This window comes from Chiloscyllium plagiosum, chromosome 2 (genome assembly GCF_004010195.1).
Source record: "Chiloscyllium plagiosum isolate BGI_BamShark_2017 chromosome 2, ASM401019v2, whole genome shotgun sequence".
NCBI classification, from domain to species: domain Eukaryota; kingdom Metazoa; phylum Chordata; class Chondrichthyes; order Orectolobiformes; family Hemiscylliidae; genus Chiloscyllium; species Chiloscyllium plagiosum.
In genome coordinates, this window is record NC_057711.1 from 21410264 (window position 1) to 21435344 (window position 25081).

Genomic DNA, 25081 nt, shown 5'->3' on the forward strand with positions numbered 1-25081 from the left:
CATAAACATGCCTGTAATGTTCTGTTCACAGTAAGCAACACTTTGATTCATTATCTCCTGACACTCCTCGCTTATTTACTTATCTTTATATTCCCTTTAATTCCAATCCTCATTATCTCTCTCCTCAAATATCATCACCATTAGCATGATTGTTATCATCATCTATTTTTCTGATTTATTTTTAATATCAGTCAGTGACATTGGTTGTGTGAAGTGAGGTTGTGGAATGCTGGAACTATTTTGTTGACCTGACCTGTGGGAATACAATGGTTGGGATTTGTGGCTCTTTTTGAGGATAATAATAATTAACAAGTCTTGATGAAGCAAATTGCCAAAGCCACAATATTATTTCGAATGTGCAGACTGCTTCACTTTGTCAGCAAACATATAATCAGGATTTAATTGGCATGATGTAAGTTAAGGTCATTGAGAACTCCTGAATTAACAGGATTGCATAATGGAGATCGAGAGGTGAATGCTGGAAATCTAATAAAATCAGGAAATGCTAAAACTGTAAAACGGTCAATGAGTCACTGAAAATATAAATGGCAATCTATTTCTCTTCTATTTTCAGATATTAAGGGCTTATGCAGTGTTTTCAGCAATTTCTGTTTTTAAACTGGAGTAAATTAATGATGTTAAGAATTGTGCATTAGTCCTGTGTCATGTTTAAAAGTATCTTTTGCAAATTAATGAATTAGGCTGTCAAGATGATCTCAATGACTGTTTTGATTAACATGAATTTTCCACTTTTTTTTTCCCTTGTTGTTCTTTTGTTTGCACGAGTTTTCCTTCCAGAGATTACATGGTGATGGGAGAATGGGGCAAGAGGCAGGAGAAAATATGATACCCATGAGCTGAAGGGCAGGTTTGATGGACCAACATTTTTGAACAAACTCAAATTTGTAAACTCAAGCATCAACGCATTTATTTACTTCCCATTAAAACCGTGGGGAAAGCCAAGCATTTCTGAGTGGGGAAATTAATAAATATATCAACACAAGGGACTTTAAGTCAGTTCATCTTTCTAATTTTCTTTGTCTACACATAAAGGATTGTTCCAGTGTAACATGATTTGAAAATTATGCCTTAACATTGCTAAAGGGACTGATTATTCTGATTTAGTATTTAGTGAAGTGCTATTGGTGAGCAGGTGGATTATTAGAGATATACGCTTCTCATTATCTCTGCCAACTTGCAGTTCTATAAGAAGTGCAGCCAAAACTGAACAGAATTGGAATAATTACTACATTATACAGATTTACTAAATTAGAATGCTGCACACAGATCATTCATACAAACCTACTCCAACTCAAATAAATATGCTAGCAATTAAAAATGAGATTATAAGAATATATCACGAGAAAAGAGTTTTTGACTGGCATTTTTTATCTTTGCTTTTCCATCTTCTTGCATCTTTCTCTAGATGGTAATCATTATTGAGGGGTTTGTTCTATAATTGCTAGATAGCATCCAGTAGCTCACCTCATTCCCCATATACATGTATCTGATTTGACACTGAATGTCAGGAGCCTGTTTGGTTTTATGGGACCATTGTAGTAAACCCAAACTGTTTGCTTCTCTTATTTTTTTCTCTCTCAGTTCCCCTCTGAACCTTTTATATCCAGCCTAGTTCTCCATTATATTATTCACCTGAATTTGTCATAAGCGCAGATTTTCTTATTTTTGCTTCATCTTAATCTCTATCTCTTCTGTCATCAAGGAACTGCTGGATTTGTTTGCTCTATTTTCTCCTTTGTGGGAATATGCCTTGACTATAATTGAACCATCTCATTTCCAAAGACAGCTCTTTGCTTAGTCACAGTTTTACTTCCTAATCTTTAGTTCCAATTAATCTGAGCCCTCTCCATTCTCGGTGCACTGAGATTGGCTTTGCCCCAGTTAATTATTCTTAAACTGGGTTGCTTAGTGTCGTTTTTGTTTCTTCCCTTGCACTGAACCCATCAATAACTTCCTATTTCCTAATCTAGTACCGCAATGTTTGTCTATCGTAATTTTCTTTGCACCTTGGTATCCCTCTCCAGTTTGAACTTCTTGTTCCCACACCCCTACCACGTTAAATTAATCCGTCCCAATCGCACTAGCAAATTGCCCTGCAATTTCAGCTATGTTTAGGTGCACCCTCTCCAATCTGTATATGTCCCACCATCATTGAGGCATAGTCAGCATGTTTATGGATGACACCAAAATTGGTGGCACAGGAGACAGTGAAGAAGGTTATCTGATTTTGATCAGTTGGGTCAATGGGCTGAGCTGTGGCAGATGGAGATTTAATTTGAATAAATGTGACAAATTTCATTTTGGTAAAACACACAAAGGCACATCTTATACAATTAATGACAGAGCCTGAGATAGTGTTGTAGAACAGAGAGATTTAGGGGTCAGGTACATAATTGTTTGAATTTGCGTCACATGCAGACACGGTAGTTCAGAAGGAGCTGACCCAACCTTGCCTTCATTGCTCGGACCTTTAAGTATTGGAGTTATGAAATCAGGTTGAGGTTGTGCAGGACATTGGTGCTTCTGAAGAACGTTGTGCAGGACATTGGTGCTTCTGAAGAATGTTGTGCAGTTCTAGGAGCAGCTGTAGGCCATTCAGCCCTTTGAGCCTGCTCCACAATTCAGTGTGATCTTGGCTAATCATAATGTGGTCTTAACTCCAGTACCTCATATCCCTTCACTGATTTCTAGGTGAAAAGTTTAATCTGTCTTGAACATATTCAATAACACAGCCACCAATGTACTTCGGGGAAAGCAGTTTGAGAGTCTAATGACCCTCTCGGAGAAGAAATCCCTCAAAATCACCATCTTAGAATCATCGAGTCATAGAGATGTACAGCACAGAGACAGACCCTTCAGTCCACCTCGTCCATGCCGACCAGATATCCCAATCTAACCTAGTCCCATTTGTCAGCACCCAGACCATATCCCTCCAAACCCTTCCTATTCATATACCCATCCACATGCCTTTTAAATGTTGCAATTGTACCAGCCTCTACCACTTCCTCTGGCAACTCATTCCATACACGCACCACCCTCTGTGTGAAAAAGTTGTCTCTTAGGTCTCTTTTATATCTTTCTCCTCTCACCCTAAACCTATGCTGTCTAGTTCTGGACTCCCCCACCCCAGGGAAAACAACCTTGTTTATTTATCCTATCCATGCTCTTCATAATTTTATAAATCTCTATAAGGTCACCCCTCAGCCTCCAAAGCTCCAGCCTGTTCAGCCTCTCCCTGTAGCTCAAATCCTCTAACTCTGGCAACATCCTTGTAAATCTTTTCTGAACCCTTTCAAGTTTCTCAACATCCTTCCGACAGGAAGGAGACCAGAATTGCACATAATATTTCAACAGTGGCCTAACCAACATCCTGTGCAGCTGCAACATGACCTCCCACCTCCTCTCCTCAATACTCTGACTAACAAAGAAAACATACCAAACACCACCTTCGCTATCCTATCTGCATGCGACTCTACTTTCAAGGAGCTATGAGTCTGCACTCCAAGGTTTCTTTGTTCATCAACACTCCCTCTGACCTTACCATTAAGTGTATAAGTCCTGCTAAGATTTGCTTTCCCAAAATGTAACACCTTGCATTTATCTAAACTGCACTAAACATTTATCCATCTGCCACTCCTCAGTCCATTGGCTCATTTGATCAAGATTCCAATGTAATCTGTGGTAACCTTCTTTGCTGTCCATTACACCACCTATTTTGGTTGTCATCTGCAAACTTACTAACTGTACCTCCTATGTTCACATCCAAATCATTTATATAAATGACAAAGTAGTGGACCCAGCACCGATCCTTGTAGCACTCACCTGGTCACAGGCCTCCAGTCTGAAAAAAATTAAACCACTTTCTATTTCTCGGTTCGACATGAGGGGAAACATTGTCTCAGGAAATTTTCTGTCAAGCCAATCAGAACCTTAAATAAGGTAACATCTCATTCTTCAAAACTGGCCTAACTTGCTCAACCTTTCCTTGTTAGACAATCATTTCATCAAGAATCATCCTACTGAACTATTTCCAGTCAGGATTTATATCCCTCCTTGAATAAATCAATCAAAACCCAGCACAATAGTCTATTTGTTTTTTCCAATGTATTTATACAATTGTAACAAGACTTCTCTACTTTTATTTTCTATCCCCCTTACGTTCCATTTGTCTCCCTAATTATTTACTGTACCTGCTTATTAATACAGTAGATGAATGCTCGGATCCCTCTGTACCAAAGCATTCTTCATGTCCTGCCTTTCAATTTTCCTACCAAAGATCAAAGCCTCACATTTTCTCACATTGTACTTCATGTTGTCAAATGTTAATCCACTTGCATAGCCTACCCATATCCTTTGCATTTTATTTCTGAGCTCTTCATACAATTTGCTTTCCAGGTCTTGTTGTTATCAGAGTCGAAAAGTGAGGTGCTGGAAAAGCACAGCAAGAGAGGCAGTATCCAAGGAGCAGGAGAATCGACATTCCTGATGAAGGGCTTATGCCAAAAACGTAGATTCGCCGACTCCTCAGATGCTGTCTGACCTGCTGTGCTTTTCCAGCACGACACTTTTCGACTCTGATCTCCAGCAACTGCAGTCCTCACTTTCTCCTTCTTGTTATCAACAAATTTAGCTCCACTAAGTCTTCTTAAGACTTCTCTTTATATAAGCACGTTTTAGAGTGATCAGATGCTTCAAAGCACTCTACAGCCAAAGAAGCACTTTTGAAGCATTGCCACTGTCGTTATGTAGGAAGTGCTGCAGTCAATTTGCATTGAGCAAACTCTCAAAATAAAGGCCAAGGAAAATCTGTTTTGTAATATTGATTGCGATAAATATTAGCCAGAATTGGGGGTAACTTCTCTGTTCTTTCAAATAGCATCATGGGACCTTTTCATTCACCTTTAGCAGGCACTTTGCGCCTTAGTTTAATTTTACATCTGAAAAATGTCACCTTTGACAGGGTAGCACCTCCCCAGAGCACTGGAGCGAAAGCTGAGGTTTTTGAGCACAATTTCTGGATTTATACCTACAGCCATTTGCCCAACATGTTGAAAGTCTGAAGATTTTGCGAACTTTGCCTGTGCATTTTAATTGTTTGCATTTCTTTGGAAGATGCTGACTGTAAAAATGTCACCTCTCTCTCGCGCTCCCAGTAAGCTCTGGCTAAGAGAATGAGATGCTCAGTCAGGGTATTCACTCCTGATTGTTGCCTATTGACCCCCGCTGGCCAGTGAAAAAGAATCCTAAGCTACCTCAATTTGAATAGCCTGCCCACGGTGAATGTCTCGGCTTACAGATCCCTCACTGTGAAGTGATAAAGATCAGAACACCTGCTATTTATGTACAAAATCTGGTATTTATTCTACACATGAGGGCGATTTACACAAAGAATATAAACAGTTTGTTCTAATCAACTGGCAATCATTGACAAAAGAAACTGCTGTAATGACAGATTGTCACAGAATTATTCCGGAAGGAGGCCAGTCGGCCCATCATCTGCGCTTGCTCTCCCAATAAGCATGTGCAGGGCGACTGGGAAAGGGTGTCAAGAGTTGCATTTATATTTAAACTAGCAGTTAATGGCTTCTTAAATGCCTCATTTTTGACCTGCCTCCTCCAGGATTCCAGGCAGTGTTTTACATTGCCTCTTATGTTTCGGGAACTTGCTACGCTGTCCCGCTATTTTCAACAGTTCTCAATATTCTGCATTCAAATAAAATGGGCAGGCTATCCTCCGCGCAAAAGGTTTGACACAACGCCGCGGATTTAAACGCATACAGCAAAAAAAAGGTTTTCTGAGTGCACAGCAAGAACTGACAGAAAAGGGGAAAAAGTGTTTCTGTTGTCACCGGCGAAATTAGGGGGGATTAATTACCCCGTAACACAAAGTCCACATTGAGTTGGGAAAATATCTTTTCCGCAGTTGGGTCAAACTGGACTCGAGGCAGTGCTTTTGTTAATGCTTTATAAATACACGCACCCTTTCCCTTTCCACGCGTTTACAGACAAGAATAAAGTTGAACGGAGTTGAGAAATGACTGTGGCAAAGCTAACTCTCGGTGCATCTTACAGGAGTGAGTGAGTGGGTGGGTGGGAGTGAGAGATCTGGGCGAAAGCGAACTGGCAGGAGGGCCAGCCTTCAGCACCTCCTTTGCACTGGGCAAAACGCTCGGTGGAAAAATTGGCAGAAGAGAAGCGTTCTCTCTATAGGCTTCCGCGTCCTCTTCTGGGCAGAAAAATGCATTGCAACAAGCTTTCAGAGATAACCACTGAGCAAAAAGATAGAGCTTCTCTTGCCCTCCATCCTCCCTCCCCAATCTCCCTTGCTGAGCAAACGCCTTGACTAAATAATGAACTCTTCTACCTGCCCTTCTGCAGAACACAATTACAGGGAGAGTTGCAGCAGAATTACACACATATATATATATATATAAACATACAGAATGTCTGCTTCATGGAGCTCGGGAGGCTTTTATTTTGACAGATGCCAGTGAGTCCCTGGATTTGAATCCCACCATAACAGGAGCGCCAAGTCAGGCTCGGGGCTGGGAAAGCAGGAGAAGATGTTTATTTCCTGCCCAGTTGTTGACACCAACATCTGTCTGTGTGGCTTTTTGTTTTTTTTTTAAGGTGTGTGTGAGGTAGGGGGCGGTGTCTTCATTAACTCTTACCACCTTGTTGCAGCTCCAACCACTTTGCTTAGTGTTATTTGGTGACAAGGCGAAGACACTTTTTTTTTGGCTTTTCTCCCCTTCCTGGCTATCGGCGTCGTGTCTCTCTGTCTCTGTCTCTCTCTCTCTCTCTCTGGCAGCTTTGCCCTCTCTAAGCTGCTCACAGCGACCGGAGATCCTCCTGAAGGCTGATCCCGTTCTCGCAGCGTTGGTTGTGTGGAGCGTACAACAGAACGAGCCCCAGAGAGCTGGTGGCTGTTCCGCTGGGGGTAAGTCACACGTTTATTTTGTGTCATCTCTCCATGCAGCCACCTCAAGAGGTCCCACCATAAAACTGATGACAGTCATCTTCCCACTGTCAGAATGGACTGAATTTCGCACCTCTTTTTTTCTGTCTTGTTTTTGAACGCACTTGGATTCCAATCAGCTTTCTGACAAAGTAGATTTCATCGTGTACTCCTAAAATTAAAAGGGGTTCTCTCCATCACAACCACCCCCAACCATCTTCAACCATCTTCCTCTAACTAATCTCCATTAATGAACAATTTATGAGTGTACTGATTTTTACAGCAGTTTCTTTGAAGTGATACTATCTCAATACAAGTGCACGTTAAGAAAAAAAATTAACTGATCTCAATGACAGCAGATTTACTGAGGGATAAGTCTCCTGTCATAGATTGTGACATGGTTTGAATGGAATTTTTAAAAAAATTCCAGATCCAGGTTAACAACTATTCAAAGTCTCAGGTAAAATAGTACTAGGTTTTTCATTATCCATCTGAAACCTGGCTTTTCAGAAACGTTGACAGCTCATTTTCACGACTTACTTTACATTTTAAAGACACAAGAACAGAAATTACTGGAAAAGCTCAGCAAGTCTGGCAGCATCTGTGGAGAGAAAGCAACGTTAATGTTACAGGTCCAGTGAATGTTGGTAGCAAAGGAAAGGATGGTATATGTGCTGAAGATGTGATGGCTTCCTCAGCTTTCTCTGCTGGACCTGCTGGATTTTTCCAGTAATTTCTGTTTTTTGTTTCAGATTTTCAGCATCCACCGCTGATTTTATTTTAGTATTTTAAAGGATACTTATTAAACTGACATTACTTCTGTATTGGTATGAAAGTTGTTATGTTTGTGCCGTAGTGTAATATTCTGAACATTTCCTGTGAGTGACTTGACATGCATCAAAAGAAGCCTTCAGTCTCTTGTACTTGTCATATTGGAACATCTTCCAATTAACTGTGCAGGTAGAAAAAGTTTGGCTGGGATATGTCATCTTCTGGAAGTATGTTCCTTGTAGTGTTGTCATTTGACAGGATGTATGTTATTGAACTGTGGGGATGTATAAAGTGTATAAAATTGACCAGTCCATACCTTCAATAGGCTAAAGTTTGCGCATGATAAGTAGACTAGTGAAAGGGCAGACCACTGCACGCATGCAAGATTTCTTTTCCCCTGAGTGTTTTCAAAACTGGAACTGTAAAGGAGTGAAGTTCCTTGTGATTAACAGAAGCTGAATTGGAATGTACAAGTGAAGTTTGTTTCTGTTATGCTAAGTAGCTCAGTTGCATTGCTGGAGTGACATTTTGTCTCATTGTAAGAAGCACAGGCAGAATGGATGAATGAAATTTCTTATGATTAGAGATAAAAATTGACTGCATTCTGAGTTCAATTTTATTGTGACCGTACAAGATGACAGGAGGGAAGAACTAAATGTTAAACAAAGTATTTTTTAAAAAAACGTATTGACAAATCAAACAGTTTCACCAGTAGTGGTAGGACTATGAGCAGGAGGCTGTCAACAGCTCGCAACTGTATCTCTCCAAACTGCTTTACATCTTCTAAAAAAAACAACCTAAAAGATGATGTTGCTTAGATGTATTGTGGGAGATTGATAAACCAGAATACTGGTAACTCTTAATTGTTAAATAAATACAGACAACCTTTAAAAAGCTATGATATTTGGGCCAAGAAATTTCTTGAGCATAGAGATGGGATCAGCAGGAGTGAACTGAAACAGCTTGCCAATGTCATTTCCTTTCTGAATGTGTTTTGTTTTTGTTGCTTTTTTTTGTGTAACACATAAAAATGTAAGCGATCACCCACTTTCCAATTCCTTTACACTCACTGATAAATCAAGAGAAAATATGGACTTGAACAGTTTCCATCTCATCTGAGTATCTCATGATCTTGACAAATTTATTTACTTGGGTGATTAAGGAGAATGTTGTAGCATAAATGAAGTCAAAGCATAAATTGTGTTTCTATTCGGCTATGTGGTATCTCACTGCACATAATAAACACAAATAGTCTCCTTGTGTAATCCTAAGGGATGAATCCCCACGATCCCAGAGCAACCAAAGTCTTCCCCTCTCAATTCCCATTTCAGAGGCCTCCTCATGTCTTATCTGACATTTCTATTCCTTGCTGTCCTCATCCATGTCGTCCCTTGGAATAATGTAATGTGACCTTTCCATCTTTTTCTCTGTCTCTCCCTTCTTCTCTGTTCTGTTCTTAGCGACAGTGCCATTTAATTTCTCTCACTGCTGTACGTAAAAGAAAACTAAGCTATGCCATATGGCAGCTCGTGATTGAAGTGAACTGGGGCACCTTCGAATATTGTTTCTGTTCTGAAACTATTTCCGTCCTCCAAGTGAGTACTATTAGCTGTAAGTCTTCTTCAACTATTGCAACTACTGAACAGCATCAGAGTTCACTTGTATTACTCTTTTGGCCTGTTCCAACTTATGAATAAAGTCCATATACATTTAATAAATTACAGAATGCTGCAATACATAAGGAGGCCATCAAGACTGGGCCAGCTCTTTGACAGAACAATGCAATTAATATATCCCAGGCAATATTATTGCTGGGGAAGTCAGATCCCAGACTGGAGCCTGGCTTGATTGATAATATTTTGCTTTGTTATAGTTTTAACAAAATCATCTTTTACTAATACACTGCACACAATACTGCAAATTTTGCTTCAGCTTTAAAAAGGAAAGATATATTAATAAAATTAATGAAATAGAATAAATCAAACCATCTAATTATCATACAAATTCAAAGATAATCAATCACACCAAAAAGATGATTCCATTAATCCCAAAACACTCCCTTATAAATTAAAAAGGAACAAAATTTTTGCATTGTACCCAAAACAGGCTCCTGGTACAATACTCAAAACACCGCACATACAATACAAAGAACACCAGAGTCCCTGTATCTCACACATAAATAAGCTAAAATCAACTGTGACCTCTGGAGCTGCAGATATAGCTCCAGGAAGAAGCTTATATACCTGAGGTTCAATGTATGCAGCTTCAAGTAGCTTCTTCAGGGTTTATCCCTTCATTTCTGGTCTAGGACTAACACTAACCCCTCACTCGAAGACAATCTAGTTCACAATATATCATTCTTTTCTCAGATCAATGTGAGTATGTAGCCATCCTATTCCAAGGACCTTACAGGACTACCCCACTAAAAGTCAAAAGTAAAACCTAAAAATCTCCCTTGCTAAGCTACAGTTCTCTTGAGACAAAAAGAACATGTTCCAGAAATCTCGACCAAATCTCGAGGCTCCATTATTTACCTGATTGGTTTGCAAAAACAAAGAAAATTAAAAACAAAATGTAGAGAATGCTGGATGACTAGAGAAATTAAGTTTTGGTTAAGAAACAGAAGGAAACATATGTCAGGTATAGACAGGAGAGATCGAGTGAATCCTTAGGGTATAAAGGCAGTAGGAGTATACTGAAGAGGGAAATCAGGAGGGCAAAAAGGGGACATGAGATAGCTGTGACAAATAGACTTAAGTAGAATCCAAAGGAATTTTATAAATACATTAAGGACAAAAGGGTAATTAGGGATAAAATAGGGCCCCTCAAAGATCAGCAAGGCAGCCTATGTGTGGAGCCACAGGAGATGGGGGAGATACTAAATGAGTATTTTGTATCAGTGTTTACTGTGGAGAAGGACATGGAAGATGTAGAATGTGGGGAAATAGATGGTGACATCTTGAAAAATGTCGATATTACAGAGGAGGAGGTGCTGGATGTCTTGAAATGCATAAAAGTGGATAAATCCCCTAGAACTCTGTGGGAAGCTGGGAACATGATGATGGGGCCCCTTGCTGAGATAATTGTATCACTGATAGTCACAGGTAGGTGCCGGAAGACTGGAGGTTAGCTAACATGGTGCCACCAGAAAAGAAGGGTGGTAAGGAAAAGCCAGGGAACTAAAGACCAGTGAGCCTGACATCAGTGGTGAGTGATTGGTTGGAGGGAATCCTGAGGGACAGGATTTATATGTATTTGGGAAAAGCCATGACTGATTAGACATCGACAGTATAGTTTTGTGCGTGGGAAATCACATCTCACAAACTTGATTGAGTTTTTTTGAAGAAGTAACAAAGAGTTTGGATGAGGGCAGAGTGGTAGATGTGATCCTCATGATTATCAAGGTTCGATCTCATGGAATACAGGGAGCACTAGCCATTTGGATACAGGACTAGCTCAAAGGTAGAATACAGAGAGAGGTGGTGGAGGGTTGTTTATCAGGCTGGAGGCCTGTGACCAGTGGTGTGCCACATGGATCGGTGCTGGGACCACTAGCTTTTGTCATTTGTATAAGTGATTTGGATGTGAACATAGGAGGTCTAGTTAGTAAGTTTGCAGATGACACCAAAATTGGAAGTGTAGTGGACAGCAAAGAAGGAGTACAATGGGATCTTGATCAGGTGGGCCAATGGGCTGAGGAGTCGCAGATGGAGTTTAGATAAATGTGAGATACTGCATTTGGAAAATCAAATCAGGGCAGGACTTATACACTTAAATTTCTGTGGAGTGTTGCTGAACAAAGAGACCTTAGTGTGCAGGTTCATTGTTCCTTGAAAGTAGAATCACAGGTAGATAGTATAGTGAAGAAGGTGTTTGGTAAGCTTTCCTTTATTGTTGAGAGCATTGTATATAGGAATTGGGAGGTCATGTTGCGACTGGATAGGATATTGGTTAGGCCACTTTTGGAATATTGCATGCAATTCTGGTCTCCTTCCTATTGGAAAGATGTTGTGGAACTTGAAAGGGTTCAGAAAAGCTTTACAAGGATGTTGCTTGGGTTGGAGGATTTGAGCTATTGGAAGATTGGCTGTTTTCCCTGGAGTGTCAGAAGCTGAGGGGTGGGGGTGGGGGACGGTGACCTTACAGAGGTTTATAAGATATTGATGGGCATGGATAAGATAAATAGACAAGGTCTTATCCAGGGAGTGGGGGAGTCCTGAATGAGAGACCATAGGTTTAAGGTAAGAGGGGAAATATTTAAAAGGGACTTAAGGGGCATCTTTTTCACACACAGGATGATGCGTGCATGAAATGAGATGCCAGAGGAAGTGGTGGAGGCTGGTACAATTACAACATTTAAAAGGCATCCAGTGGCTGTATGAATAGAAAGGGTTTAGAGGGGTGTGGGCCAAGTACTGGCAAATGGGACTAGATTATGATTTGGAGACTAAATTAGGTTAGGATATCTGGCTGACATGGATGAGTTAGACCGAAGGATCTACTTCTGTGCTGTACATCTCTATGGCTCTATGATACACAAAATCCATTCACATTAAACCAAGGTCTCAAACACTGTTTTAAAAGAAATCATTTTGCTAAGCAAATGCCTAGCATAGTTAATTATTAGCTTCAGATGCACAGAAAACACAATGGTTAAGAACACGAAAACCAGAAACCCAAATGCACAACAAACTATATTAAAATACATTGATTCTCCCAGTTTAAATCATTAATTTCATTCCATCCTTTGCCAATGTCAAATTTCAATATTTCTCCTTTTCAAGTAAATATCTAATTCTCCTTCTGAAAGTCATCATTGAATAAAATTCCAACACCATTTCAGGCAATGTATTCTTGATGATCACAACATGTAAATCTTCTCATGTTTCCTCTGGTAATTTTGCTGATTCAAAGTTTGTGAGAAGATTTGTAATTCAGGTGCTCGTTGTTGTGGTTCTGTTTGCCGAACTGGGAATTTGTGTTGCAGACGTTTCGTCTCCTGTCTATGAGGATGTCACCTAGACAGGGGACGAAACATCTGCATCACAAATTCCCAGCTCGGCGAACAGAACCACAACAATTTTGCTGATTATCTCAAGACTGTTTTCTCTGGTTACTCTACCTGAACCCTGAATGATATTGAACACCTCAGTAAACTCTCTTGTTAAACCTTCCTGAAGGAAATTATTGTTATTTCTTTGGTGTCTATGTACTGAAACCCCCTTGTCAGAAATTAGTAACGGGACACGCTTTTCAAAATGTGTTTGGTTAGATATTGTACGTTGTGCAGTGATTGTTTGTTCCCATTGGCCAGTTTGCATGATTGTGTCCCTGTCTCAACAAGGAAATATTACCATGATAGTGGTGAATGTGATGTAAGTGGCTGGTTGTGTGGACTTTCCAACAAGGGAAGCTGGGCAGAGAGAAAGGATGTGCATCATGTTTCTCCAACAGATGCTTCAGATGTGTATGCCAACATTCCTTTACATAATGTGGTTAAATGTTCAGGCTATCATGCAATGTAGTTTGTTTTTCCACCTCTTTGCCTGAACAGACTGCCAGGAAATGGATGCAATCTGTCTATCTGCCTGGACACCTGCAGTGGTGGTCAGTGATTCATTTGGTACCTCTTGTATCTAGCTGTCCAGCTGGGACAACTCTGAGATGTAACTTTGGAATTCATTCTGCTGAATACTTTTCCTCTGCTTGTTGATCAGCAAGCTATAGATTATTTTTCTCAGCTCAAAATTCTCTTGACTGGTCACTGTGTTGATGAGAATGTAGCAATAACATTGAGGAGTCCTATCTACCAACTCTCAAGTCATGCAGAGCATTTTGTTTTAGCATCAGTTAACCTATTTTACCCCCATTCCATTGCAAAGCCGCTGAAACTCACAAGAGTGTGGAGCACATGTTGCCCCTTGTGGTGTAGTCTAGATTGAGAGATCACAGTTGTCGGAAAACACGTGGCAGCTTTAAACCAGATGAGGAGGAGTTATTTCTCTTAAAAGATTGTGAAACTGTTGAACTCGCTCTTCCAGAGTGCAATCTATGCTGGGACACAATAAATTTATGGAGGTGATGGGATTTTTATGAGTAATTAGTTAAATGGTTATGGGGAGTGGGCAAAAAATGGAATTGAGATCAACCCTGACTGTCTGAAGTAGCAGAGCAGGCTCAAAGAGCTGGATTGCTTACTCCTACTCCCAGCTCTTATGTTCTTATAAGTGAATGATCAACACTGACATGGGTCATAATGGTTATTTTTGTTTGATATAGTCAGAACTTTTGGACTTTACTCCCCTTTTTGCATCATGATATAATTATAGATCATGACTACGCTAAGACATCCATTGTCAGAGTGGTAATAAGCTACAGGAAGGAGATTTAAATTTGTTTCAAGCAGATCTTCAGTTCAGAGTTAGTGCATGAGGTGAGAAATGTATTTTCCATCTCGGAGGAGAGTGTCTGAATGAAGTAGAGACTTTTCATTTCCCAATTATCTTCATCTACCAATTTTCAATATTAACAACTTGCATTTTTCCATTGAAATTCTATTGATCAGCATATTCTATTAGAGGCCTGAAAGTTGAGCATTTTTTGCTTCCTTTGCAAATGATCTGACTTGTTGAGTGTTTCAATTATTGTGGGTTTTGATTTTCTTTGTTTTAAGTTTTCATTGCTTGTATTCTTTTGTGTAGTTAAGATTTGATGCATTTGAAAGTCATTGTGCTGCTCTTGAAACCTATAGTTCATCTTTCAGAAGGCACCTTGGATGTGTAAAGAGCTGCCTGAGACATGTGTTCTCAATCAGGCAACGTTCTGTTGCTATGACATCTTTTCTTAACATTTTCTGGGCCAATTTGTAAAAATGTTATAACCGTACTCAGAGGCACTTACCATTTGGTAAGTGTACTTTCACTCGATCCCTTCTATAGGTCAGAAACTGGGAGACTGAAGACTGCCATTTCTGTGAAGTGGCAACCCACTGAGCTAGATCTTTTGAAACCTGACACTGCATTCTAAGCAATGCAGCAAGCAAACATGAACATTTTGGTTTTATCTGAAATTTCCAAGTTCAGGCAAAATGATTAATTTCTCCACATTCTTTTGCTCTATCATGCAATTAGCAAATGGAGATAGCTGCTCAGGTGTCTTGATTTTAAGCAATAGAATTATACTACCTCCCGGTAAAAGAGGTTATTTCTTGTTCTGAATTTTCCTCCTTTCACTCAGTTTTAGCCACTGACTGAAAGCTGAAACATGGGATAACTTACTAGATGGATTTTCAGAGAATCATGAAGTTTTTATTACACAACAGGAGCCATTCAGTCCATTGTATTGATGCTGGCCCCTTGAACGATGACCCAATTAGTCCCACTCACGACTACTCTCCCCATTTACAAGGAAGATAGTGATTTGTGACCAGGGTCAGCAGTGTCTCAGCCTGAGATTGCTTCCTGCCAAGTTATGAACACAGATTCAACAAGTTCAATCTTGTTTCAACAAGTCAACTTGGCCTCATGCTGCTAGAATCTTTGCAATGAAGATATACATGACATATGTTTGAAAATCCCTGTTGATTTTTCAAAGAAAAGTTGTAGTTGTTGTGACTCGAGCAGTGTGTTTACAGTTAAAATTGTTAAGAACAAAATTGTTTGTTGTATTTCTGGCAAAGAGCTCTACTTTATGATCCAAAAGCAAACTCCACACAGACAGCCCGAGGCTGGAATCGAACTGGGTCCCTGGTGCTGTGAGGCAGCAGTGCTCACCACTGAGCCACCGTGCTGCTCCATGGCACATTGAGTTAACATTACTTCATGTGTAACAATTAATATATTCTCTCTTCTTTGCAAATTTAAGGAACCCTGGTTAAATTGAAAGGTATCCACAAGGGAAGGTATCCTTGTTGAATTAGTCTTGCTGCAGCCAACTGAGGGGATGAGTGGATTATGAAGGGGTCGCAGTCTCTCCTCCACTGAGGAGCTTAACACTTTGGTATATCCCACCTAGGACCATAATGAATTGTCCGGGGTCTGGATGCAACAGGGTGATGGAGAATGGATTGCAGAGGGTAGAGCTTTGTCAGGAATAAGGCAGGGTGGGGAGAAAAACCTGAGGAGACTAGACTTTGGTAGGTTTGCAAATGTGGATAAATGCCTTCTCACCATCTGAAGGCTAAGTAAAGAAGCCTGCCAGACTTCATCCCATGTCCACGGCCTCCAACTAGCCTAACTATTGTGAGTGGACACAAAGCAGTCCTTAAAAGGCCACTTACATGCCTCAGTCAGAACTAGATCAGGCAGCCTGCCCAAAGCCATGCCTGCATCCTGTAAAACAGCTGTCAGAGCTCTGAATCAGTTTGCATGAGTTTCCTCTGGGTGCTCCGGTTTCCTCCCACAGTCCAAAGATGTGCAGGTGAGGTGAATTGGCCATACTAAATTGCCCATAGTGTTAGGTGTATTAGTCAGAGGGAAATGGGTCTGGGTGGGTTACTCTTCGGAGAGTCGGTGTGGACTTGTTGGGCCAAATGGCCTGTTTCCACCTTGCAGGGAATCTAATCTTATCAATATGCAAATGCACACATTAGTAGTTTCAACAGGGCAACAAAGAAGCTTGGGAGAGTTCATCTGTGGATAAAGATACTGTCTCAATTAATGCTTTTGCAAGCTGGTTGCACATTTTGGCTGTGTTCTAAATTTTCACTTGTAATTTAGGCATAAAAGCAAAACAGGAAAAGAGCTGTCTAAATCCAGCATTATGTGGTGGTTTTATAGGCAAATGTTGAATGTACAATAGAGGCTTCCTACACTACTCCCAGCATGCTTGCTGGTCAAATATTATTCTGCCTATCTACTCTAACTCCTTTGCGGAAAAAGAACAAACCTATCACAGCTGGCAACAGCTTACACTGAACAGCCTGGCCTTGGAAATTAAATGGTAATCCATATTGTCCGCAATTTGAGACTTTGCATTCTGTCCATGCTCCTGCAGCCCTACCTTCCAGTTATCTCTGTCTCGTTCTCTACCCTGGTCCATATTTTGCTATATAAATGCAATATCTCCAAGAGCAGGTCAGAGGTCAATTTGAGATTGAATTGTGGACTTTGCCAGCAGCACTCACATTCCAAGACTGGGTGTACAAGATGCAGAATGGTCTTGACAAGGTCAACATGGATAGGGTGAATCCAGTACCGATGTATTATTTTACAGTTACAGATCACCCTTTCAGAACAGAGATTATTAGAAACCTTTTTTTTCTCTGAAAGGGTTGTGTGTCTTTAGAACTCTCTGCCTCAGAAGACAATGGGCATTGATTATTTTTAAGGCTGAGGTAGATTGTCTCTTGTCAAACAGGAGAATCAAAGGTTATTGGGGTAAATGGGAAAATGGAATTCAAAACTCAAACAAATCAGCTGTGATCTACTGATGATAAAGGAGGCTTGAGGTCTCACATAATGTAATATTGCTTCTAGTTCACATGCTTGTATGTAGCCTTCTTGTAAACTGAACTGAATAAGTGGTGAATCTTATTTAGGTATTTGAAGAGGATGTAGAGTGAGAGTTGAGTGTTCACTAGTAGCCAATTACATTTGTTATGAAGATGTGGGTATACTTTGAGAGTTAAAAGCAGCAGAATTACCGGACACAGCACCAAGTGTTCTCAATAAGGTAACAATGTAACACTTGGTCGAACAGCTCGATTAGCTTGGTTGCCTGGAGACAAAAACAAATTCGAATTCAGCCAATCAGTTTAAATTATACCCCAAAAAATACCAAACTCCAAACTGATTTGAATTTAGTATAGTGACAATCTTAAAAGCCAATGAGACAATCTGATGCTTTGGGGTATAAGACCGGGGAAAATGGAACAGTTGGGAGGAGAACTGCCAAACCCCAGTGGGTAGAAGACTGCCTGAAAAACAGCTCTCTTAAAAGTACCTTTTCGATCAGTAACCTGTGAAGCAGAATTCCTAAGAAGAAGAAAAGAAGACCCAGGAAGATCCAAATAGAATAATGAAAGCTGCCGGGTTTTGAAATAAGAAGTGTTGTTTTATAAATCTTAATTGGGAGTTTTATCAGACTAGTATTATAGAAGGGAAGGTAAAAGATAGGTTAGAGTAAGGACTTATGCATAGTTGTTAGTTAATTATTCTCTGTTATACTTAAAGCAAAAATTAATAACCTTATTTCTTAAAATAGTTCTTGGCAATTCAAATTTTTACAGATTACTGCACGGGATAAATCTTTTTTGTGTTACTGGTTTTAAGTTAAGCAGGAGAGTTGACCCCATTTGAATAAATGGACTGAATCTCCATGTTTTCTTTTGTAAGCTTTCTTTCCAGAATTTTTTTTTCAAATTCAATTGTGATGGAATTCCAACGTGAAGTGGAAGAAATGAATCTGGATTGGAAGCTGAGATCAGAAACCCCATTTCCAATCCTGATCAGATATAAAAGTTTAGATTACTTTTGTGCTGGAGATTCCTGGTCAGAGACCTTCTGTTATGAATCTGTCCAGGAATCCTCAAATCCAGGATCACAGAAAATCATTGGAGAACCCACAGCCCCTTCTACAATACTGAATGCCATATTCTGTCATTCAAATATTAACCAGACATTGAGACAACTATTGTGAAAGAGTAATAATGTAAGCTAGGGGGTACTGTGGGAGGGGAAGGATTTGGAGGGTTGGGTGTGTCAGTGACATTGGAGACTGGTGTATGAGCCAATAGAGTGCCAGGTGAGTGAGGGGCATCTGGTCAAGAGTGTGGTGCTGGAAAAGCACAGCAGGCCAGGCAGCATCTGAAGAGCAGGAGATTTGACATTTCGGACAACAACCCTTCATCAGGAATGAGGCATTTGGTGCCAAGTGGAATAGGGATTAAAGTGTGGACAGTGCCAGGGAAATTAATGAGTGCTTAGGTGTAGATTGGGATGATCGGTGTTGGGGAAGGATGTGTAGTAAAGAATCTGGCAGAGGAGTATGGTGTTGAGTCGGCTGGGATAGGTGTTAATTTTGGCATGGGGTTGTAGTATAGGCTTCTTCAGAAGGGGTTAAGATTGGATCATGGGATGTTGTGACAGGCTCGAATGTATACCTTGAGTTGGCTTTGGGTGTTATTAGAAAGAATGTATAGTAAAGAATCTGGCAGAGGAGTATGGTGTTGAGTCGGCTGGGATAGGTGTTAATTTTGGCATGGGGTTGTAGTATAGGCTTCTTCAGAAGGGGTTAAGATTGGATCATGGGATGTTGTGACAGGCTCGAATGTATACCTTGAGTTGGCTTTGGGTGTTATTAGATGAGGTTGGTGGAAAGTATTTTTGGATCAGGTCAGGGTGGGGGCAGTGGTGCGGTGTTGGGACAAATCAGGAGTGTTGTAAGGTCAAAAGAGCTATTACGACTGATGGCACCATGTTGGCCTGGGGAAGGTGGTGTTTCAGTTCAGGGACAAGGGGTCAGTGAGAGGGCATTTTTGAGATGGATGAGGTTGAGGATGATATGGTCTTGGTCAAGTTGTGTTTTCTGATAGGCAGTGTTGTGTTGGATTGGGGATTGGAGTGTGTCACATTAGGAGTGTTGGGCTGAGACATAGGAGAGAGTGGTCTCAGGTCAGAGTAGATGTTGGGTCACAGAATTGTTCGGCCCACAGGTGTTAGGGGTTTTAGTGGTGTAGTTGGGTCTTGGGTTCAGTGGTGAATTGGGGTTTCAATGCAGTTATTACCCAGCTTCATATTCTTCCAACAAGTAGCTACAAAGTTTCAAGTGAGTTGGAACCCTGCAAAACCTCTGACTTTACATGGCTTTTTTTTAATGGAGCAATCAAGCAACGGGGAAACTGCCAATTGAAAATTTGATTTCTTGAGCAAATTTCTTGGAATTTGCTGTATACGTAAATCCCCATGATCCCAATGATCATCTCCAGTCTACACTGCTCCAGTGACTATCCAGGTCTTGGAATTGGGTTTCTGAATGCTTTCTATGCAGTTTTAACCAGGGTTAGAAGGAAACGAGTGGCATGAGTACTCTCTCTTGCCCATTGGTCTTGAACACAACCAAGAACAGAGGCTCCGATGAACATATGGAGTTGCAGGAAGGCTAAGTTGTTGGAACAAAATTCCCAAGGAACGGTGCACTCCCAGGGAAATTGGTATTACAACAACATATCCAGTCTAATTGATTGTGCTGTAAGTGTGTAATGGGAAGTTCTTTTTTTAATCCTTTGTGGTATAATTGGTGTGGATTTTGTAGATATAAACTATCAATGATAACATTGGTTCCAAGTGAGGGACTTTAGTAACAAAAGGAACAATTTTTTTTTAATGTTTTTCATAGCTTTCACAACGTGATTGTCGATTTATGCATGGCAAGGTCCCATAAACAACATTGTGAAAATGATCAGCTAACCTGTTGTGATTATGGTCAATGGGGAAAGTATGACCAGGGCAATAGAGAAATTTCCCCTTTGTTCTCTGAAATAAAGAGATCTTTTGTGCCAACTTGAGAGGACAAATCAAACTTTTGATTAATGGCTCATCCAAAAAAATAGTGGATTGAAACTTCTGATTTTGTCAGGTATCAGCATTGCATGAAATGTGCTGACATATCTGTGTCCACACTTATGAGGAAGGCCCATTGGATCTTGTATCCATCAGGCACTTAATAGGATGCTTGTGGGTAGGCCTTCCTGCCAACTGATGACCCAGGATTCCCAACCAGAAGTCACAGCTGCAACACTTAGTAGCAACATAGAGGTGGCCTTGGCTGCTGCTGGTAGAGTATCTCCTCAAATTCTAGGATTCCTGTTCTTCAGAAAACTTCCACATAATTTAGAATTTATGAGGTCTCATACTGTTCTGTATCATGAACGTTAAATCGCAACTTTGTAAATTCTTTGAGATGTCCGGACTCTTGTGGCATCTGGGATATTATGATCTGGCTTGGGTTTGCTGAAATATTTTCTTGAGTATGGTAGCAACCTTGGTTTACTGCTTCCTTTTCGGGGGAAAGTTAGACCATACTTCAGACCTATTTACTATCTTGAGGATTTTAATTCCTTAATGTGAAGTTAAACGTTAACTTCTGAAAAGTATGATTGATCTGGGTTGGTTCCAAAGAAGCTGATATTATAATTTGCCACATCCTCGGTCATGCACTGAAGTGTCAGATCTGATAATGGTGTTCAGGTCCTGGAGTGGGACTTCAATCCATCATTTTCTAACTGGGTTTGAGTTATAAGGAGAGCCTGGATAGGCTGGGACTTTATTTCCTGTAGTGTAGGAGGTTTAGGGGCAACCTTGTAGAGATTTACAATATCATGAGGGGCATAGATGAGGTGAATAGCCAAGGTCTTTTTCCAATGGCATGGGAGTCCAAAACTAGAGGGCATAGGTTTAACGTGAGAGGGGAAAATTTAAAAGGGAAGTGAAGGACAGCTTTTTTATGCAGAGGCTGGTGCTTGTATGGAATGAGCTGCCAGAGGAAATGGTAGAGGTGGGTACAATTATGACATTTCAAAGACATTTGGACAGATCCATGAATAGGAAAGGTTTAGAAGGATATGGACTAAATGGAGGCAAATGGAACTGGTTCAGTTTGGGATACCTGGTCTGACATGTCTGAGTTGGACTGGAGGATCTGTTTCTGTGCTGTATGACTCAAAAACAGTATCTGCTGAAGTCATAGCTGACACCTAGAAGGTATTAGATAGATGAATCAGTCAGTGGAGATTGAGAATTTCCATTGCCGGAGTTTTTCTGGTATGCAGCGTACTGTGTAAAAAAATGATTAAAAATATCTGAAACTTTCAAAGGCAATTGGATATATACCTGAAGCAGTAAAGTTGGCTCTGGCAAAGGAGTGATGCAATGGCACTAATTGGATTGCTCTTTCAAAGACCCACAACTAACATATTGGGCCAAATGACCTTCTCCCCTGCTGTATGCTTCTATGTAGAAAGATTACTGAATATGTTTCCCAAACATAGCGGAATGACTTTTACCAGTGTTGGGCACACTGTCAGGGAGAGCAAATTCAGCCAACAAATTATTCAGAAGAGTAAGTGCCAACTGGTTTATTAACTGTTGCCATCATTAGATTTGTTATTGTTCACAACTTTCAAACTTGGATCTAATTCTGGAATTTTGTGACATTCAGAATTGTGCAAGATGTCAGAAATTCTAGTGTCTAATTAAGTCTTACACTCGATGGCAATTACATGAGAGCGCAAAGCCCAAGGCAATTTCATCAATACCCAGCCTTTCCTCATCTCCAACAAATCTGCAACAATTCCCCAGCACCTTTTTATAGAACAGAGTGATTCTGATTGGTAGGCATGAAGAAATTCCAAATACAGGATCATGATGAGGGCATTCAGACCGTTAAGTGGCCTTTTCTTGTCCTTGTATTTTAATGAGATTGTGAGGTTGCATATATGTCAAATTTTGACAGCCCAAGTAATCTTTTGTTATCTTGGTTTTTCTTATTTTCATCAGTCTAGAATTTGTTTGACTTTCCTTAGCAAGGGCTATTCCCAAATATTTGAAAACATAAAAAGAGATGAATAACTCCATGTCAAATATGCAAGAACAGAAATCTCTGTAAAAGATTTATTTCAAAATGTTAGTACTGTTATATGAAATTGAAGGCTCTGCAGGTGTCATGCATATTTAAAATAAATGATCAGTTACAAATTTATTAAACTATTGGACAATAGAATATCACATGAATGTATGCCAAGAACACAACATAATTATTCTAACATTATAAATCATATCATTCACACTACCCCACTTCATTTCTTGGATATTTTCTGCCTGGCTGAGACTATGAAAACAATCAGCTGGAAAATATTTGCCAATTTTGGCTAGTGGAAATTTGAGTCATCTGGCAGTCCTCCATCTGTCTTTTCAACTCCAGTGTTAAAACCATTTTAAATAAGCAGGTTCATGCCTTTGTTAATTTAATGGGCAGGGAAGATGAAGCATACTAAATATTGATTCACTAGTATAAGCAACAGCAGTTTCTATCTTGTGTTCCATGGAGTATAGCAATGGAGCTGCCACCACACCTGACATGGGCGGGGTAAGTGTTTGATTATGTGAGGGAGTGGCTTCAGTTTCAAATGATGTGAAGCCCCTCAAAGAGCAGTACCACAACACTAACACCTGAAAAATAAAGCTGGAATGCACTTGCCAGCTCCACATGCTGTGAAACCGCTGTATGAACTTACTGTGTGCACTCCAAAGTCCTGGCTCCAAGCATAATTGACCACCTCATGCAACATTACGAGTCAACCACACTAATGGCTGTGTTGCACAAGCAATGTTTTGAGGCCTGGAAAGATTCTCCTAATTTCAATCACCTGCCAAGTCCCTGTTTGCTGCAATGTAGTACATGAACTGCCCACTTCAGCTTTTCTGGTGCTAAGGATGACAAGAATAACGAACACACGTTTACAAATGTGATCATATGTATACTGTGTGTTCCAAAGACATACCCCCTCCCCAATAGTTTGTGTGCAGTCCCAGGTTGTGCAGGGAGAGTATACGTACCCTTTCCTATGGTGCTGCCTGTTGGCCTTAGAGTTTTGGTCGAGTGACCAAGGGGTTTTTGTTTCCAGAGAAGCCAGACATGCTGAGTGTACCCTGTCCAGAGGTTTAACATATCACAGGAGTGACAATAACATGTAGGATAGAGATGGCAGGCCTGACCACCTCTGGAGTGCCCTGAGGGTAGACATCTGGATGGAGTGAATCTGGATCCTCCTCTTGCTGGGTATCCAGTGGCACTGCCCTATCTCCTCCAAAGGAAGAAGCTCCAGGAGTGAGGTCAAGATTGCTTGATTCTGCCTGCCACCAGACTCTTGGTGTTGAGAATTCCTGACTTTTGAGATGGATTGAAGGTCTATGTGACTATCAGGCAGACAAGGCTGTCCATTGGCAGCTGCCAACCTTTTGCTAAAGGCAGCCTGGCAGTCACCTGCCTGAGGCAGCCAGGTCCAAATAGCATTGCTGTCCTCTAGCCTTTATGTCAGGTTGCCTGGTACCCCTGGCCAACATGTCTGCAGACCTGGCATGGCAGTGGCAGTGAAGTCACGGGTTGCTGACATCGCGGTCCTGCCCTGCCTTGGGCTGAACAGGTACCTGAACTCTGAGTGCAAGTTACCTGGGGCAGGAAGTGCTCCCGACTCTATCTAACGTACAAATTGAGGCTTTGACATCTGAGTGGGTGAGGGTGTGGGATGCAGCCTTGTTGGTTTATCCTCAAAAGGCATTTGTGCTCTCTTCTTCAAAGGTGGACGAGGTCTTATGATACCAGTCTCTCTTGCCGAGAGACAATGTTAATGCCATTCACCCCTGTGGGAGGCAAAATAGAGAAAGCACTGTGAATAACCGGCAGAGGTTGTGACTTGTTAAGAATGTGTTTACAGTGGGGTTAAAGGGGAGTAGGGCAGGAATGAAAAATAGTGCCTATTTGGTTGCTGAGAGATGGATGTTTCTGCATATCCATGGATCAGAGCTAGTCCTGACGGGCGAAGGTCAAGGTCATGTTTTCAGAAGGGGTATGGAGTTGAATGTAAGTCTCCCCATCACACATCTGGCTTTTCCAGCCTCTTTGGAAGGAGAGAAAAGGAGTAATTAAGTGAGGTTAAAATGATTGCCACCACTGTTAATACTGGTATTGATGGACGAAAAGTGGTGAAGAGTTCCACGTAAGCGAGGAGGCTGTGCAGAAACCATGCAGGGTAAATAGAATGGGCCTATAAAGTGGGTGAGAGTGAGTGAGAGGGGATATTGCATGTAATAGTGAGAGTGGTAGAGTATGAGCCTTGGTGGGAGGTGGGTGCAGCAGCAGAGATAGAATGAGTGTGAGGTAGCGGAGAGAAGATGGTAACAGTTACCTTGACAAGCAGAGAATGTTATTGACCTCTTTTCTACATGATTGAGACCTCACTGACCCAGGTGGCACCTCAAACCAGACGGGCAGAGCCTAGTATCATGGCTTCCTCTGCTGAGAATCTAAGAGTCAAGTAAACAACACAAAGTTTGTTCTATTTCTGCAAATGTTACACAGATTACACATTTGCCTCTCTCTCTCTCTCTCTCTCTCCCTCTGTCAACTGTCTCAGACATACTCTGACCATACGGATGACATCATCACAGCAACTGGTGCTAATTGCATTCTTCGGACCCATATATAAAGTCTCCACCTAATTCTTTGTCTCAATTAATGTTGTTTCTGTACAGTCATCCTTTTATATTTAAATTTACGTCCTGGCCCATCTCACATGTTGGTTTTTTGAATTTAAAAACTCTTTCCAAATGCGTT

At 40.8% G+C, this 25081-nt stretch overlaps 1 protein-coding gene across 22 annotated transcripts in view; it reads left to right on the forward strand.

Moving 5' to 3' along the window:
* Positions 1-25081, forward strand: part of LOC122557375 (teneurin-3) — a 2612756-nt gene that overhangs the window by 449213 nt on the left and 2138462 nt on the right. The window contains exon 1 of one of the 22 annotated variants that reach the window (XM_043705082.1): positions 6944-6961. The exons of the other annotated variants lie outside the window; for them this stretch is intronic. The gene's annotated coding sequence lies outside the window, so the exon portion shown is untranslated. Of the gene's footprint in view, positions 1-6943; positions 6962-25081 lie in introns of those variants that run through there. 22 annotated transcript variants of the gene reach the window in all.